The 16,393-nt window shown below is 49.7% G+C and overlaps 1 protein-coding gene across 1 annotated transcript in view; it reads right to left on the bottom strand.

The window, feature by feature from the left end:
* ASAP1 (ArfGAP with SH3 domain, ankyrin repeat and PH domain 1) overlaps positions 1 to 15,134 on the bottom strand; it is a 335,586-nt gene extending 320,452 nt beyond the window's left edge. The window contains exon 1 of the mRNA XM_045561537.1: positions 15,116 to 15,134. The gene's annotated coding sequence lies outside the window, so the exon portion shown is untranslated. The remainder of the gene's footprint in view (positions 1 to 15,115) is intronic.
* Positions 15,135 to 16,393: the final 1,259 nt, after the last annotated feature.

Here is a 16,393-nt window from a genome sequence, read left to right as displayed (position 1 = left end):
CACCGGCATTACAGCCTCCCAAACATCTCCCTGCTTCTGCTCTTGCCCCTCTCAACCCTTCTCTACACAGCAGTCAGCAGGATCCCAGTTTTCTTTTAAAAAAAAAAGGAAACCAAGCTTATATCACTCCTCTGCTCAAAACCCTCCAAGAGCTTTTTCTCATTAGAGCAGAAGCTACAGTACACTCAGGCTGTGCCCTCACCCCCACCCCATCACCCTTTTCCCTCATCAATGACTCTCCTGTCATTCCACTCCAGCCACACTCCTTGAGGTTCCATTAACATGCCACACATGCAGCTACCCCAGGGCCTTTGCACTGGCTAGGCTCTCTGCCCAGGACTCATGTTACCCAGATTGCCACAAGCCAACTACCTTGGCTCCTTTGGGTCTTTGCCCAATGTCACCTTCTCAGGAGAGCTTCCTTGAACACCCCATCTAACAGTGTATAGCACCCACCCACCCCCCACCCCGTCCCCCACCCCATCCCCCACCCCCACCCCTCCCAGCTTCCCTTCCCTATGATTTTTCTCCGAAAACAGTATTTATCATCTCATATGCTGGTGGTCCCTAACCTTTTTGGCACCAGGGACCAGTTTCATGGAAGATAATTTTTCCACAGACTGGAGGTGGGGGCGGAGTGGCAGAGCTCTGCAGCCTGGTCCCTAACAGGCCACAGAATGGTACCGGTTCACAGCCTGGGGGTTGGGGACCGCAGTCATATACCATCCCTTTATATTCATTTGCTATCTGCCTCCCTCGTTGGAATGTAAGGTTCAGGAGGACAGGGATTTTTCTCTGTTATGTTTGCTATCGTTGCCCAGACTCTAGAATAAAGCTGGCATGCGATGGAAGCGCAAATATATATGTGCGGAATGGAATGCAAGGTTCCTAGCTGCGATGGCTGGGACAAGGATGCATGAGGAGTCATCACTCTGCAGAGAGGCAGAGCAGGAACAGGTGGGGAAGGAGCACTTTGCTGCCCAGGTCATGGGAAAACAGCTTGGCCGCTCTGCCCAGTGGCCGTTTTTAAGCCATCCAGAGCTGAGAAGACTTTACCTGCTTTTCTGTGATATTTTAAGGCACTGGAGAGCAACGGGAACTTCAGAGTGATCCCTGCCTGTGAGAGTTACCAAGGCCTTCCAGGAGCCCTGGGGTCTCACCTCTTCCTCCCAGGGACCCAGCCCTTCTTGATGTTGACAATACATTTCCTCCCGGGAAGTGCAGACCCTTTCCGATGCCAGCTGTCTCTTTCTGCCTCTGATTACTGGGTTTCATAAGCACTGATAAGCCCTTTCCCAGAGTCCCACATGGATATGGTTAAGTGGAGAACAACAACCCTTATTCAGGGCCGCTCAGGTGCCACGTACTTGGCCTTAAAATTCTCATTTTAACCTCCACCATACTCTGGAGTGGGTGTTAGCGGTGCCAAGTGGAAAGAACGGTGGGGAAATTGAGGCTCAGAGAAAGAAAGTTCCCCCAAGGTCACCAAGCAAGAAACAAACTCAGATTCCACGTAGGACTCTGACCCAGGACCACGTGATGCCCATGCTTACGCTCTCTCTGCCACATCACACTGTCTCTGTGACACGGAAGGACTCACGTTGTTAAAACTGGTGTTTCTCCCCTTCGGTGTGAATACCCTCTCCATGCACCGCACAGGGAGGCCAACACAGAGCTCAGAGATGCAGGAGGTGTGGCTGAGCCCCGCACAGGGATGTTTCTAAGGCACAAGCCCACTAAGCTCATCTTCCTGACAGCAGCATTAAGGCCAACCTCCTTCTCAGTCTAGTCCCTGCTCACTTCTCAGGCCCCCAGCTCCCACCTCTCCCCCACCCCACCTCAGCCTCTTCTCAGACCCCCCGCACACACCGGCTGCAGTGACCGTCCTGCACCTGTGCGGTCTCTGCACTCAGCCCCAAAGTACCCCTGTCCTTGTCTACATGGTGACTCAAGGGCCACCATCTCTGAGTACACTTTGGGGATCCCTCTTTTCAGCAGACTGAAAGTCACTTCACCTCTTGATGAACTGTCCCCTTACTGTCCATCTCACCCTCTAGACTGGGGATTTATTAATACTTTTAATCTCTTGCTCCTAGTATAATACCGTGGATGTTCTCAGCATGTGCCACTGAAGGCACGCCTAGAAATATAGAATTGGAAGATACATTTATGTCTGAGACAGCAGAAGTAATGCCTCAGGGCTATCTATAGTCAGACACATGTGACCATCTTCTGGGTCAGCATTCAGGCGAGATGCCAAATCATCATCATCGTTGTATTAGTTTGGTAGGGCTGTCATAACAAATTGGGTGGCTTAAAACCACAGAGATTTATTCTCTCTCGGTTCTGGAGGCTAGAATTCCCAAATCAAAGTGTCAGCAGGGCTGTGCTCCCTCTGACACTTCGCAGGGAGAAGCCTTCCTTGCCTCTTCCGAGCTTGCAGTGGTTGCCAGCAATCCTCTGTGTCCCTTGGCTTGTAGCTGCATCACTGCAGTCCATCTTCTCTCTGTGTGTGTCTGTCCCTGGGTCCAAAGTTCCCCTTTTTATAAGGACACCAGTCATATTGGAACTGGGCCCACCCTAATGACCTCATTTTAACTTGATTACTTCTATAGAGAGTTTATTTCTAAATAAGGTCAGAATCTGAGGTTCTGGGGGTTAAGACTTCAAGACATCTTTTTGGGGGGACACAACTGAACCCATAACAGTCATCCTCATTGCCACCATCATCAGGACAGCTAACATTTCCACTCCTCCTGGTCCCTGTGTGCCAGGCACCATTCCCACTGTTCCCTACATATCAAACCTCACATAATTCTCACCACAACCCTAGGAAGCAGAAGTCATTTTCTCTCCATTTGACAGGTAACAAAACTGAAGCTCAAAGAGGTGTGGAGCTACCCAACATCAGCAAGTGGCCAGTAAAAAATAGAGCAAGGACTCACACATAAGTCCAGGATCCAAAATCTTACCAACTGTCTATACCACAGAAGAAGCTTTGTTTCTGGGGACATGACTGCCCTCTGCAGACTCTGTTTCGAGCCCCATGTGACTGCCATCTGCAAATGCTTAACACTGTTACTTCAAGCTAAAAGTTTAAAATATCAGAGCTGAACTCATATTACCCCAACCAGCTCTCAACTTGTTCCAGGATGGGAACACCCCACACATACACATGTTACATCCATTAAGCTTCTTTGGGAAAAATGAGTTTTGAAGAGTAACGCATGTATACTTCACTGACTAATTCACATGGCCCTGCATATGCAAACTTCTGGATTTGCTGTTCTCTATAATAGCAGCCTGGAGGGCCTCCATCCTTTTTCAGGATGATACATCCAGAACCCGGGGAATCTGCCCCAGTAGGTGGCTCCAATTGCCCAGGAAGTTATAGGGTGGCCAATGGAAAGATGGCTGGGCTGGAAGTCAGGAAGCCTGGGTTTCTGTCTTGGCTTCCATTTCCTCCTCCACATGAACCACCCTGAGCACCAGGGCCCCACTCCTTTTGGTCCTCGCAGACAACTCGAAAGAGTTTTTCAAGTTTAACAAAAAAAGAGACTGTTACACTCTAAGCTAAATTGGAATGAAGGAATAATTTGTTCATCTAACATTAATTAAGCATCTGGTCTATCATGGGGTGTGTGTGTGTGTTTGTGCAGGGGCAGGCACTTTAGTGTATTTTCTCACTCACCCATCACTCAGTAAGGCAATTCATCCTCATTTCACAGCTGAAGAAATGGAGGCTCAGCGAGTTAGGTGACGTGTCCAAGGGCACTCAGCAAGTAAGCAGAGAGCCAGGGCTGACCCCAGGTCTGTGTGACTGAAGAGTCCCACTGCTTCCCTCCCCACCTGACTGCCAGGGCACAGGGATGCAGACTGAAGCTTGTTAAGCAGGAAGGTGACGCGATCTGATGTGTTATGGAGAGTCCTCTGGCAGCAGCTCAGAGGATGGACCAAAAGGAGGGCAGTAAGGTGGGAGAGGGCTGGACGACTCGAGGACACCACACAGACAGGAACTGTGGCGATGGACAGAAGGGGCTAGACTGGAGATGCTGGGATAGGTGTCTTCAGGATTGGGAGAAGGGCAAAAAAGAAAGGCAGTGAGCACCAGGCATGAAGAAAGTCTTCTCTCCTCTCAAGCTCAGACCTAGGAAGCAAGGACACCAGGAAAGCCATGTCACAGCTCCACTTCCTGTTTGCCTTCAACAGGAACCAAAGAACTGCAGCTGTGGGAGGAGAGGACAAGAAAGAAGAGAGGACACAGACTTGCTTCTTCCACTGAGGCCAGGAACTGACCACTCCAAGGGATGCACATGCTGGTAGAATCAGGAGGCTGAGGAGACCACAATCTTTTGAGACACAGACATGATTCAGCCTCACTGACAAGCGGGAAAGCTCAATGTCATGGTTATCCCTCCTCCTTATGCGGCTCATCCAATCAACCCCAAGCCAACCAATCCTATGCCTCTCTATCTTCCCTCCCAGACTCCTCCTACAAGAGCATGCTACCTGGTCTTCCAGCTTCCAGTCCTTCCTCTCACCCACCTAATCCATCAGTCCAATGTAGCCAGAGTCATCCTTCCAAAGGGCCAGTATAACATCGCTCCCTTGCCTTAAGCTTTCAATGGTTCCTCAGTGGTTTCAAGATAAAGTCCGAGCTTCAGAATGTGGGTCCTGCCCTCCCCTCTAGCCTCAACACACCCCACCTCAAACATTAGGTTCCAACCATATTGAGTCACTCACAGTTCCCAGCACATACTGTGCTATTCTCACCATTCACATCCCAGCTTAGGTTCCCTGCCCCTAGAATACCCTTCCCTTCTTTCCCTTCTTTCTGGCTAATTCCTATTCATTACTGAAGATTTGGCTCAAGGATCACACCCTGTAACAAGTCTTCTCTGACCCTTCCTGCAAGGTAGGGCCAGGCACCTCTTCATAAGTGCCCCATAATACATCATGTTTCTGTGGGATCACACAAAACACACTGGCTCATAATTATCTGTGCAGATCTGTCCCCCATTCACAAAAGAAGTTCCAGGATAGCAGAGATGGTGCAAGTGAACAACGCAACAGCTGGCACATAGTAGGCACTTAATAAAGAAGAGAGACAGAGAGGAGGAGAAAGAGGAGGAAGAGGAGGAGGAGAAGAAAGGGGAAGAGAAAGAGGAAGACGAGGGAAGGAGGAAGGGAGGGGACAACAAATGTCATGTGTACTCAAGAAAATAATTGCAACAGGAAGGATCAAGAAATGCTTTACAGAGAAGGTGCATCTGGGCCATGCTTTAAAGAATAGGTTGGATTTTTGGTAGATGGAGATGGTAGGGAAAGGGCAATTCACATGGAAGGAACAGCAGGACCATAAAGGTATTAATATATGTTTTGGTGGAATATTTCAAACAGGGTGGTGGGCTAAAGCCCAGTGTGAGAGGGGAGGGTGCAGTGAACTCAGAATCTTCTAGATGTCATGTGAGGTGCATTAATTAAAATGTTTTTTAGCTACAATTAACAGAAAACCCAACTCAGGATAGTCTTAAGGTAGGGTGTTCAGTGTCTTGTTCCTTCCATTTTTCTGCTCTGACACCTTGAACACATGCTCCCTAAGCTAGGCCTCGTCATGGTCCCAAGATGGCTGCCACAGTTCCAGGTATCACATGCCAACCCTACCATATCCCACAACAGGAGAGAGACTGTTTTTTCCTAAACATCCCTTTTTAAGATAGAGAAAAATCTTTCCCCATCCCTACCCCCAGACAATTTCCCTTCCTATTTCACTGACCAGGGCTGTGTCACTTGCCCATGCCTAAACAAATCACTGCCAAGGGGAACAGGACCTCAGTGATTCACCCCTGGAGCTGGGACAGTTCTCCCTAAGGCCCCTGGAAGGTGGATTTCTGAAGATCAATGTTCTGCCTGCGAAAAAGAAGGGGAAAGGGTGTTCGGTAAGCAACCAATAGAGTCTGCCACACCTTGTCATTCACTTGCCTCCACAGTACATGGCTCAACAGAACGCAATCTGCAAATATCCCACATCTCCACCCTGCTGCCGTTCTATTTTAGGGCCAAGGAAGTAACTGTCCTAGGAGAGGAAACTTGCTAACGGCTATTATGGGAAGGTCTATAAACGACACCATAGTTTGCTTTTCTAGATCAGGAGTTCTGTGACAGTGGGGGCACAGGAAATAGCCAGGATGATTGCATTCCAGAGAGAAACCCCAAATGCTGTTTTATTTTAACTAAGAGTTTCACCTTTCTCCTTGGACAAATGTTTTCCTTAGACCACCCAAAAAATAACCAGTGCATTGCTACCACAAAGACTTTGATTTGACTATTCTCGGCCTTGAATACCCTTCCCTTTTCTTGCCACTTGCAAGTAGGCTGCGGCAGCACCTCTTCCACTTTCTCTGCCCACCCCACTGCGAGGACTCTCTCCCTTCCCTGTGCACACTCGTGGCTGTTCCTTGGTAAATCTTCTATGGTGTTAACTGATATGGGTCCAAAATTATTCACAATTACACATCTTTCTCTTCTACTCAACTGCAAGGTATTCTAGTGCAAGGACTTTGATTCTTCATCTTCATATCCTAAGTGCTTGGCACGTAGCAGGATATGCAAGAAAAGTTTGGGAAATGAAAACTCTTAAACTTGAATTAGCTCTTTCATCCTTCCTCTCCTACTGCTCATGCAAATGAGAACTCTTATCCCAGTTTGGAACCCACTCACTTTTGTTTAGTACCAATTACGTGCCAGGCACTGGCTTAGCCACTTTCCTCATATATTGCTTTATTTGACATCCTAAAAAAAAAACTATGACACGTTCCACAATTTATAGAAGAAGAAACTGAAGCTCAGGGAGGGTAAGAGAAAGGCTAAGGACAGACTCTTCCAAGGCCCCATGAAGAATTAGGGCATGGAATTCAAATTCAAGTCTTTAGAGGTAATATTGGATCATGATCAAGAGTACAGGATTAGAAAACAGATCACCTCACTTAAAATCTTGCCACTTACTAGCTACATGACCTTGGGAAAGTTAGTTAGGCTCTGTGTATCTCAGCTTCCTCATGTATAAAATAGTACCTGTTTCACAGGGTTATTATGAGAACTGAAGGAGACCACAGAGGAAAACTGCTTAGAACAGTGTTGACACGTATTAATGAACAATAAATATTAGCTATCATTACTGATTCTAAGTTCACTGGTTTTCCCACGGCATCATGACAAATGCTCCTACCCTCCAGCCACCAAGCTACCTTAGGCAAGAAAGAATGACCTGGCCAAAGGACAGCCCACTGGAGAGAGCATGAGAACCACTGTCCAGAGGAGCAGCCGCAGAGAAGAGCGGGTCAAAGATCATGGAGGCAATGAAACGCCTAAATTCCATCCCACAATGGTTCCCAGCATAGCTCAGCGCTCATTTATGGAGTCCTAGGGGAGCCTCTAGGGGAAAGGACATTAAATGAGACAGGAGCCAGCTCAGCTCCCCAAAGCCCAACTACTGACCATACACCAAAGAACAGCTCCATAGCTTAAACAAGCTTTAAGAACCTAAAATGCTTGCAACCTTCCCCTGAAAATCCACTGCCCACGGTGGCTATGAGGTGAAGCAGAGGGAGTCTCCAAAGCAAGATGCCCACCAGGAGACACATCCCATCGGCCTTAAAGCCAAGAAAGATCCCTCTGAAGCTCCCACAGTCCCACATTTGTCATCTCGCTGTAACCTGGTAGGGAGGGTGAATCAGGACAGGAGCTACCATACCCTTTAGGCAGGTGAGGAACTGAGCTTCAAAGAGTATAACTGGTTGCTGTTTAAAGTCAGTATCAGTCCCCGAGTCCTGAATCTCGATTCAGTGCTACTTTTCATTATCTTACCATGTCTTTTGCATCAGTATTTGTCTTCTTCTAGCATATAAATTTCAAATTTCCTTCCTTCCTCCTTCCTTTCTTCCAAAACATTTTTTGTCTTCTCTGTGCTAACCATGGTGCTAGATGCTAGGGGTTACTAAGATGAACAAGGCTCTCACCCACCGCCCCCCTTGCACCTGCCACAGGTGAACACACAGGATGTGCTCAGTAAGTGCTTGCTGATCTGAATCCAATCTTTTTTATTACTAATGTTCTGTTATAGATCCCAATTCTCTGTTCCCAAAATGACAATGTTTACATTTTTATAAATGTTGTTTCTCTTCCTGGTCTGAAAAGAAGACTGAATATATTAAGCTAGCTCATTCCAACTTGGTATCTACCAGGATGACAGGAGAGGTAAGACCTCTTTTAGAAAGCTAGGACCCCAAAGGGATCAAAGTTTCCTCTAAAAAGAGAGCCTGGACTATCCCTCCCATCAGTCCAGAGAAATAGCTAGAAAGCTTCTGTCTGCCTCAGGGTGTGAGGGGAAAAACGCTCCTACACAAACTTTAAAACTTCTAGGTGTGGGCATGGAGCTCATCATACACCACCAATCTGGTGTTAAAATCTTGGGCCCAGTAGCTCCCACAGAAATTTGTCCAGGACCCAGGAAACACACAGGACCTCCGGTGGAGCATAAAACTACTCTGCAGAGACATCCCTGCTACCCAAGATCGGTGGGACTCTCATGGAGCATGAGCCACCAGGCCCAAAAGCCAGAAGACGCAACAAATGGGAGACCTGGCTCCGCTAGAATGAACATAACGGAGTAATCTGAAAGAGAACATCAGTGTGTTTAAAACAAAGATAGAAAATATGACGAGAAACCCTAATGAAAGAACAAGACCCAAGGATAAAAGGCCAGGCAGATTTGAAAGAGAACCAAGAATTTCTAGAAGCAAAATGCATAGTCATTAAAATTAAAAACTCAAAGATGAGAAAATTCAACACATGTGGTTAACATAGCTAAATAACTTAAGCCAACGTACCTGGCTCAGCCTCCCTGCTCAGTGCCTGCTATGTGCCCAGTACTGTGCTGAGCACGAGGGGACGAGAAGAGTAACATATAGTCCCACTCCCCACCCTCCAGTCTCCCTCAAGATGCTCCATCTCACAGGTGACGCACTCGCATGAGCAAACACATTCCCTGCAAGATAGCTGTAACAACGGCCACCATCTGTGGAATCCTTGTGCTGGGTGCTTTTCCTACATTATCTCAGTTATGTCAATGTGGTCAGTGCAGAACATAAGGAAAGGCAGGGTCTGAGGTAGACCCCGGAATCTTCTGCTTCCCCATCTACTGACCATTCTTCTGAACCATCCTGCAACTATCCAGGTCACAGAACTCAGGGGAGAACGACTATTTTTACATTTCTACTCGAAAGGATAAATAATTTAGATCTAAAACTACAACGAAACAGGCACACAGTATTGTCACACAAGGCAGAGTTTTATAAAGGCAGAAGCCTTGACCAAAACTTCAGGATCAGCTTTGAAGAGGGAAATGCAAACATCCCCCAGAAGCCACAAGCAGGCGTTGTCTTGATGCCCTCCTTCCTGTTCTGCCCACGGATCATCCTTACCCGGCTCGCTTCTGCCTAACTCCCCACCACAGCTGTGGGAAGTAAGTACTGACAGGCACTTTTCTTTATCCCAAACCAGACTCCAACTTGGGATCCCCCCCTTGGAAGAACATACATGCTTACTTTTCTAACTCCGTGCACCTTCGCACTTCCTGACTTAGAGCGGCGGAAGAAGAGGAAACGCCAAAAATATTACAAGACAAGTTTAGTTCATGGCATTTCCAAAAGATGGGACTGAAGGGGCTGTCAGGGGAACCCTAGGCAGCAAATGACCCTGTCTCCTGTAACTTAGCATGCTGGTGGCCAGGAGAGGAGCCCCATTTTGGACAGGGGCCCACTTGCTCTAAGTAACTGTGAAGACTTTAGAAATCTGGTCTTAATTACCTCCTTGCAGCAACGTGGCTACATGACACATCATGGTGTGTTTCCCTCCCTCTCAGAAGATGGGGCCACCCCACCACATGCCACCAGTGGGCCAGGCCCGCCAGCTGTTCCTTCCCCTAGGGATTCAGCCGGATTTGTCCTGATCAAACCACACGCCCTCTCCTGACCTCTCTGTGGCCAACGGCCTGCCTTGGGAACAGGGCTGGCTGAGGTTAGGGACACTAGCCGTGGCTTTGGAACCAAGGTTTTAGCTGTACTTAAGGCAGAGCAGACTTTAAATCAGAGGACCAACCTCGTACCCTGCCCATCCCTGCCTGGGAGAGGATGTGAGAATAGGTGGGCTGGTAGGAGATTTTCATGGCTTGCTAATTTTAACTTATTCATGAGGCAGGGTAAGAAGAATTAGTGTCCCTGGGTAGAAAGTGAACAATTAGGCCTACAGCCTGTAGAATGCACAGTGAAACAAATCCTCAACCCCAGCTCTTCGCAGAAAGCCTGGCACAGAGGAGAGCTTTGACGGAGGAATGACCCTGAGGGCATAAGTGGACACCAACTCTCACCCATGCATCACTACTGCCACAGAAAGATGTCCCTGGCCTCCCCTCCCCCATGGCTTAGGAACCTCTCCCCAGAGCTCCAGTAATACCCTCCTTCACCAGCCCCCCAAGATATCCACAGCCTAATCCTCAGGTTACATGGGTTACATGGCAATGGGAATTAGGGTTGCAGATAGAATTAAGGTACTCATATGTTGATCTTAAAATAGGGAGAGCAGCCTAGATTGGAGAGGTGGCCCAGTGTAGTCATTTTAATGGTCCTTAAAAGTAGGAAAAGGCAACAGCAGAGAGGACCAGCAGTGTGAGAAGAACTGAGACCTACGGGGCTGACTTTGAAGATGGAGGAAGGAGACCACGAGCTGAGCCGTGCAGGTGGCCCACTGACCCTGCAGAGAGAATGGAAACAGCTTCCAGAAGGAACAAGCCCTGATGCCTTGAGGCCCATTTTAGACTTCTGACCTCCAGAACTGTGACAAATAAATTTATATTGTTTAAGCCACTAAGTTTGTGGTAATTTGTCACAGCAGCAATAAGAAACAAACACACAATCATCATACTTATATCCTAATATAATTTTTATTTATATGCCTATCACCTCCATCAACGATACCAGTAGCTAACATTTGCTGAGCTTACAGTTACCATGAGCACTTACTACATGGTGGGGCCTGCACCAAGTGTTTCACCCACATAAGATACTAAACTGAACACTACGAGGAAGGTAAACACGGGGACCTGAGAGTGGGGGAGGGCGTTAGGGGCATCTTAGAGGAGATGAAGATACAGGTGCATTTTAAAAGATGAGCAGGAGTTGGCCCAGGAGAGAGGAAGAGCATCCCGGGCAGAGGAAGAACAGAAGCAGACACTCAGAGAAATGAAATGGCAGGACATGTGCTGGCAAGCGCTCCAGCAGCTCCGCTGCAGGCTGGTAATAAGTCTCTGGCCCACAAGTCTCCTCCGAGTCCAGAGTCACGTGCCCTCCTGCCTGCCTGAAATCTCCACTAGATGCCTCCTAGACACTTCAAATTTAGCATGGCTCATACAGAACTAGATTTTCTCCATGAACGTATTCCTCCTAGCCTTCCCTGTCTCCCCAAATGACACCATCATGCACTCAGCTGTTCAGGCCAGAACCCCAGAAGTCCCCCTAGAGTCCTTTCCCCTGCCTCACCCCCATTTAATTCATCACCAAATCTAATCAAGTCTACCTCCAAAATCTACGTAGGACCTACCCACTTCCCTCTACCTCCACTGCTACCATCCTGGTCTAAGCCACCACTGTCTTTCCTCCTAAGGGTTCTCCTTGTTTCAGCACTTTGCTCCCTGTGATCCACTCTTCATAAAGCAGTCAAATCAATCTCTTAAGAATGTCTATCATCGGCCAGGCACAGTGGCTCACGCCTGTAATCCTAGCACTCTGGGAGGCCGAGGCGGGTGGATCGTTTGAGCGCAGGAGTTCGAGACCAGCCTGAGCAAGAGTGAGACCCCGTCTCTACTAAACACAGAAAGAAATTATATGGACAGTTTAAAATATATATAGAAAAATTAGCCGGGCATGGTGGCACATGCCTGTGGTCCCAGCTACTCTGGAGGCTGAGGCAGGAGGATTGCTTGAGCCCAGGAGTCTGAGGTTGCTGTGAGCAGGGCTGACACCATGGCACTCTAGCCCGGGCAACAGAGTAAGACTCTGTCTCAAAAAAAAAAAAAAAAAAAGAATGTCTATCAGATCTCACTCCTGAGTTTAAACTCACCAATGCTTCCTTTTGTATTTGGTGGAAGGAATCTCCCCAGCTTGGCCTAGAACCGGCTGTGTGATCTGGCCCTTGCTTCCCTCTCAAACCTGACCTTATGCCATTCTCCCCATCACTCTCTTACACTCTGCCCCCCCCCACTTCCCTCACTCCCTAGAACACATCAAGCTCTTTTGTGCATGGCCAACTTTGCACATTCCCTTCCCTCTGCCTGGAATGCCATCCCCCAGCATCCTCTCTGCCTGGCCAGTTCCTTCTCCACTTTCCAACCTCAGAAAGGCTTTCCCTTGCAAAACTAGGACCAATTTTGTACCCCCACTTCCCACTTTGGGCCCTAGTTTGTTTCCTTGGTAACAAGTATGGCCACAATCTTTCATTTCTTGGAAGTTAACTGCTTTTTCCTTGTTGCCTGTCTCCTCCAGAAGAACGCAAGTTCCAGGAGGGTGGGGCCATTCTGTATCACCACTGTATCACAGGGACTTCATACCAGTCAGTGGAGCAGGTGTTCAATACATGGTTGTTGAATTGATTAATTAAAAGAGAAAGTGTGAGGCTGACACTGAAAGATGAGGCTGGAAATAGAAGGCCCTAAGAACAGGGTCCTATTCATCTTTGCACGGCTGGCACCTCCCACAGGGGAGCCACTTAGCAAATGTTTTACTGGATGCATAAAAGAATGACTCAATTTCAGATGAATCTGAGAAGTATTGTCCCTTCTGGGCAAGGCTCCCAAAGGGGTTCCCTCTCCTACTTGGGACTTCTTAGGAGGTAACATGTCTAGGGCATAGAGTAAATGCTCAATAAATGGGGTCACTGTCACTACTGCTTATGTGCGGTCTCCTAGAAAAACTTCTTTTCCAGCCCATGCTAGATACGGTAGCTAGGTGAAGAAACGGAGGGATAAATGAGAATGGAGCAGCAGGATCCAGTCAAATGCAACTGAGACCTTGGTAGGGAAAAGGCAGGAACAGCACTATCCCAGGTAACATGAGTTTCCTTGCTTTCCTCTTAACTTCAGCCACCTGGGTGCTGTGTGGAGATGCCAGGTGGCACGTGAGTCCTCACAAGGTAGGGCTCGATTTGAATGCACACATTCATCTTTGGGCCTGCAAGGCTTGCACTGATTTTGAAAATCTGGCTCGCTGTGGCTGGTGAGGACTGGGGAGGTGTAGAGAATTTCAATTTCCTTCACCAAATGGCAAGCTTGCGAAAAGTCCTTTCTCTCCAACATTATCACATACTAAAAATGAAAAACCAGCCATTCAGAGCACTCATGAGAAAAATAGATGGGCTGCTTAGCTCACAAGAAACAGGAGGGCTGAAAATCGAATCTAGAGAACACCATACAGTACATTATGTGCTAAGATACTGCCCTTTTTTGGACTTGGGAGTTTCTATTTTTCACAAAAGAATGGGACAGAGGAAAGTAATTCCCCATATAATAAGCCATCCATTTTATACTTCAAATCCATTTGGTAGCTGAATCTCCAAATCCATTTGGTGGCTGAACAGTAGGGATTAGGTGATTTTTTTTAACTCTCTATCTCAAAATATGCAGTTTTCTCAAACTGCATATCTCAAAAATAGCAGCAATAACAGATAAGACTGAAGAGAAGGCACTAAAGCGGTGAAGGTTATAATGCAAAGAAGACATATTTCCAAATCCGCTTCATGGCTAACAGATCATAATCTAACACAGTGAACCATGGGACTGAAAGTTTGAAGATGGGGAAACTACTGGCCCTGCCACCAACTGGCCATGTGACCTTGGGCAAGTCAGGTTCGGATCTCTGGGTCTTATCTGTATAACAAGAAGGGGTTGAAACAGTTGCTCTCTAAGATCTTTTTCTTTCTAAACTGTTGATTGGGTGTCTGCAGAAAACCTGCACCTTCTTAAAGCTCTCCAGAGACCCTCGAACAGAAAGGAGTTGGAGTAGAGGTTGCAATCGTGATAAAACTGGCCTAAAAATTGAATTACGTTTTACAATCCCAAAACATTACTCAGCAATCCAGATCCTGCTGTCATCCCAGAATCAATCATGCCAAGATAACCTGACCGAGTAGATAGGGGAAAATGTGGGAGAAAGTTCTTGTTCTTTCTGATTAGCGCAGGTAAAGCTGAGGTCAAGTTAAGATCGTCTGGCGTTGGCTGCTCGTCTCCCTGCGCTAGTGGAAAACAAACATTAAAGGAAACCGCTGTGGAAGTAGCCAAGGTGAATTCTCGGGATGTATTAAATCGCAGAAAACCCGCACACCAGTAAGTTTCTTTTTTCTCTTAAACTTCACGTCGCTCTCGGAAAATGCAGCAGGTCCCAAAACGGTACAAGCGGAAAACACAAGCCACTTCCCTGATCTTCCCGTGAGCAAACTCCGAACCCCAAGTGGGAATTCCCGCCGCCCCCCTTTCCTTTCGTTTCTTTTGCTTTAAGCAAGTGGCCCGGGGCCTGCTAGGCAGCGCCGTGTCCAGGCCAGGGGGCCGCGGGGAACTTTCCTCGGCCGCGCCAGAGAGACAATGCCGCGGCCCGCGCCCGCGCCTCCGCGCCGGGAGGGCGCCCCACCGGCGGGTCCGGGCCGCCCGGCTTGCTGTCCCGGCCCCTCTCCGGGAGGGTGGCGCGGAGCCACCCAGGGCGCCCCCCAGCCCCCGGCCACCTCGGCGTCTCCGCAGAGTGAGAGGCCCGCTCTCCGGAGCTGGGGGCGCGGGGACCCCCGGAGCGGCCTCGCCCGGCCCTGCAGAGCGCGGCCGCGCTCCCCGCACACTCCCCAGACCCCGGGCCGGCGCCCTCCCCGCTCAGAGGGGCACCCCACTGCGGAAGGGGCCGGGAGCCCGCCCGGCGCCCAGTCCCGGCGCCTCTCCGCGCGGGGGGCCCGGGCAGGGGGCGCTGACGACCGTGGGCGACCCCGCCCGGCCCCGCCGAGCCCGTCCGGGCGCCCCGCAACTCACCGGGACCGGGCGGGCCGCTGGGCACTACTCCATCGCGGGCCCGGCGCAGACGCCCGCGCCCCGGCACCCTTCGGCCGGGCGCTCGCGGCTCCTGGGTCGGAAGGCGAACCGCGGCCCGGAGCGGCCGGCTCGGCGGGCGGCGCGGGCCGGGGGCTGCCCGAGCGCAGAGTGCTCGCCCGCGGCGGCGGCGAGGCGAGGCGAGGCGCGGGAGCCGAGCGCGGCGCAGGAAGGGGCGGGCGACCATGTGCCGGGGGGGGGGGGGGGGGGGGGGAGGCCGCGGCGACGCGAGCCGCTCGCACGATCCCGCTCGGCGGCGGAGGGCGCGGGTTTCAGGAAATCCAAACACTTCGACAGGAAATCGGAATCCTGACTAAGCAGTCCCGGCCCCGCGGCCGCTCGCTCCGCGCCGGGGGGCTCCCGCCTCGCTTAACCCTTGGCCCGCCGGCAGACGGGCGGGGGCTGGGGGGCGCGGCAGGCCCGACTCCGGCACGGGTCAGGCGGGGGCACAGGCGGGGTCCCCGACATCGGCCAGGGTCGGGCGTCCTTCGCCTTCCGCCCCCCACCCGCGCCGGCCTTCCTCCTCCTCTCCCAGAGGTAGCAGGAGTGGGATTTACCCACACAAGACCTTGGACGTGGAAGGTACCTTTGTAAGGCCCTGACAGCGGGAAAGCACTTTGCTGCCCTTCCATCCTGCAGAGGACGGACCTGCAGTGTCCTGGCCAGGTCCCCTATTCTCAGTGAAAGAATGACTTTACGTGGCTGCCCTGTTTCACGAGTTCCTCTCCGCTAATTTCCTCGGTTTTGCCCATTGCTGGGGGACAGGACCTTTCTGGTCAGGCTAGTGTAGTAATAGTATGGACTTCAGTCTCTGACCCGGGTTGGAACATGGCCTTTGTCTTTTTTCTACCTGTGTTAACCCGAGTAAGGCACTTAACTTCCCTGAGCCTCAGTTTCCTCTGATATGAAATGGGTGTTAATTCCACCCTCACAGGTTTTGATTTGGAAACCAAATGTTTAGACAGTGGCACATTGGAAACACTCAAATAAACATAGCCATGCTTCTCCTTATTATTACCATTAAGAGACATAAGAGAAAGGAGGATTTTAATTTGCACAGTGTGTATTGTGCACGTCTATGCCTACTTACAAAGCCAGGGACAGTGGTCTCTCCCAAGAACTTTGTTTTCCTTCCTAATCATTGGGTGATTGTTTTTCTTTGCAGCATTTCAGAAACTTCTCTGCAGAGGAAAAGGTTAGTGTCTGCGGCAGACCCTCCTC

The sequence above is a fragment of the Lemur catta genome, chromosome 9 (assembly GCF_020740605.2).
Source record: "Lemur catta isolate mLemCat1 chromosome 9, mLemCat1.pri, whole genome shotgun sequence".
NCBI lineage: Eukaryota > Metazoa > Chordata > Mammalia > Primates > Lemuridae > Lemur > Lemur catta.
This window is presented reverse-complemented; position numbering and strand designations above follow the sequence as displayed.